Source organism: Lactuca saligna, chromosome 9, assembly GCF_052625555.1.
Source record: "Lactuca saligna cultivar CGN05327 chromosome 9, ASM5262555v1, whole genome shotgun sequence".
NCBI lineage: Eukaryota > Viridiplantae > Streptophyta > Magnoliopsida > Asterales > Asteraceae > Lactuca > Lactuca saligna.
In genome coordinates this window covers 155545975-155549229 of record NC_136425.1, presented here as the reverse complement: position 1 = coordinate 155549229, position 3255 = coordinate 155545975, and positions in this window count along the sequence as shown.

Genomic DNA, 3255 nt, shown 5'->3' with positions numbered 1-3255 from the left:
TTTTTTCAGATATCTATTACTCTAAAGACATGATTTAACGTTTCCCCATCCTTTACTAGGACTATTGATGAATTTGAGATTATACTCTAGAGGAGTTCGGATAAATACATGAGCTGTCATGTTGTTGAAAACGATTATATATCTGTTAGAGGCCAAGGAAACTGATTCACCGGGAGTGGTGGTGAAATTAGCGAACTCATTGACGACGGAAGTCAAACACCATTTCGGTAAATGCAACTTGATTTGCATGTAATTTCTCGATAGCATCAGCAGTAGGAGGTGTTTGATGTTGTTTATCTTGTCCCATAAGATTTGCAGCAGCATCTCTTACAGTTTGTCTCACAAGAACATGTGGACCTGCTTTAACGGATCCTTATATATCTTTGCCTTTTTCTTTACCAAGTAAGAACCTTTCCATTCTAACTTTCTAGTGATCATACAACAACTAGAAATGGGTCACGAGAAGGGAAACCCGTGCTACTTGTTATTTGTATTGAATACATTTGTGGAGAATTAGGAGCAGCCATTAAATCTAAGATATGAGAGCAAAAGCAGTATATAGAAGGGCTTTTATCCTAAACACCGAAATGATTGAAATACCAAGGTAATTTTGAATTAACTATAATCTGTTCTTATGGATTGATAGGACAACCACTCAAGCTCCGATACCAATTTCAAGTACTAAATCAAGGTGTAAGGACAAGGTTTGAAAACTCAAACCTTGAGTTAATCTAAAGATCAATGTATGCTCTTAATTGATGTTCTAGTCAAGTCTGGTAAAACTAGTCGAGACTTGAAGTTAATATTCAACAAAGTACACAAGTATTTAATGAAGAAACTACGAGTATAATAAATTTAAAGACAATAAATGAACAAGAAGAATTTAGTGAGGGTTTTGACTTGAGTGAAAGGTGAAAAAAAGTTAAGAGAAATATTTGTTACCTATGGAAAAACAATCTGTGTTTTTCTTGTCATAAAAACACTCCTTATATAGGAAAAGGAGGTACGTAGTACAAACTACATTTCATACTTAGGACGGAATAATGAACAACTTCTGACAACTGATTATCCAACTAATACAAAAAGCTAAGTCTTATGAAATATTACATCACATAAAAGACAAGAAATAATAAATGCATAAACAAACTGTCAATCTCGGATCTTTGCTCCATCTCAGAATTGTCTTCACTTCGAACTTCATCTCTACATTGGAACTTGCTGAATTTGGATCTTCAATGCTTGTGATTGCTAGAGGTTCACTTTCAAGTTCCAAAAGAATCTCCTAAGCAGTATTGTCTTCTCGATGATGATATTTAGGCTAGGTCACTTCAATCAGATGCCTTAGGGACAGAAAGTGAGGATACCGGGAACGAGTAATTGGGTTGAATGATTTGATGAAATTAATAAACTTAATTATTGTGGGTTGAAAACCCTATGTGCTCACCAGACTCCCAAGCCTAACCCACTCAGTTTCTTGTATTACAGGTAGTGGCAATAAAGCACGGTAGTGATGATCTGTTGAGAGATCAATTGATTATAGGCCATTAGAATAATAGATGGTGTAGGTTTTGTACTATTTTTGTTTATGCTTATGTATTGTATTGACAATGACATTATAATGTTTTTAATATAATGAAAAAACATTTCTTTAGAAATGCTTTGATAATTTACTTATCATATTTTTGGGAACAAATTCCGCAACATTATTCTTAAAAATGATACTTTGATTTTTAAATAAAGCATAAACAGATCGGTATTTTTTGGTTGTGAAATTGGGGATGTCACAATTAAGTTGTCAAATTTAGGTTTTCCAATATTTAATTAAGCTTTGAATTAGTATCTGAAATGTTTTATTAAATTATGAATTTTTATTTTTTTTATCCAGATCAACATTTTATACATGTAAATGATATATGAATGTAGTGCATTAAACTATGGATTTTGTATAATAACCGGTGCATTAAACTGTGGCCGTAGACTCGTTCCTAGTAGAAGGAAAACTCACCTCGTAATGCTGGTTGCTGAGATGCTAACTGTAAAAGTGGCTGACTGCTGCTTTGGAAATGTCCGGCTACAAATCCCAAAAAACTAGATCAGGTACTTATAAATGCCCTCAGGGTAAAATGACTATTTTACCCCTGGTCAAAGTGAACTCCCTGGTCAAAGTCAACTTCCAGTTGATCGGACTCGCCGAGTTGGGCTGTCAACTCGCCGAGTACCTATCCTCCAATCTAGTCTTCTACCTGTTTCCACACGTCGAGTTTGGCAAAGACTCGATGAGTTCTTCTTCAATGCTAACATCAAGTCTAACTTCATCCGACTCGCCGAGTTGTATGAACAACTCGTCGAGTTCTCCTTCAACATACAAACACGTCCAGACTGTGACTCGCCGAGTCAGATGAACAACTCGTTGAATCTGAAGAACAACTCGTCGAGTCACTTGCATGAAAACACCATACAAACAATTTTGATCGATTCCAGTGCATGCAACTCATAGATCTGAGTTCCTAGGGTGGTTTTTACACGTAAAGTTTCCAACTTTACGTGCATGCATGCATATCCAAGAGTTTAAAGGGCTCTAAATGGACTAAAAGCGTAGATCTAGGATTGCATACGAATTTGACTCAATAAAGGCAATGGATCTGAGCTTCTAGAGCTCGATCATGACTAGATATGATGTCCTTTCACTCCTATAAGCTCTTTCTATTCACTAACAAGCCAAGGAATGTCCCAAAAATGACTTTATTGGGGTTTTAATGGAGATTCAAACATGGAAGCAGTAAATGTTCGAGTTGTACCTCACAAAGCTCTGAAATGGACTCAAGATCTTAGATCTTCTTCTCCTTCTTTGGATCTACGCTCCTTCTTCTCTCCAAATCTTCAAAGAATCATAAAATACACTCAAAAAGCCAAAAGGAATGCTAGGGTTTTCGAAAGGAGCGTTCTGGAAGTGATGGGGGCTGACTTGAGGCCCAAAACGTTGTTTAAATATGGTGCAAACCCTTGAAATTAGGGTTCATTCAGACTTGCCGATTCGCCGAGTCCAAGAATATGGACTTGTCGATTTGGCTACTTAAACATGCTCAATATCATGTCTCTACTCGACGAGTCGAGCTACTAACTCGTTGAGTTCACCTTGAAAATTGAAAAACAAACATATTTAAATTACTTACCAGAAATGGGGCGTTACAACTCTCCCCCACTTATCTTAGACTTCGTCCTCGAAGTCTGCTGCTGCTAAATCTGAAAATAATT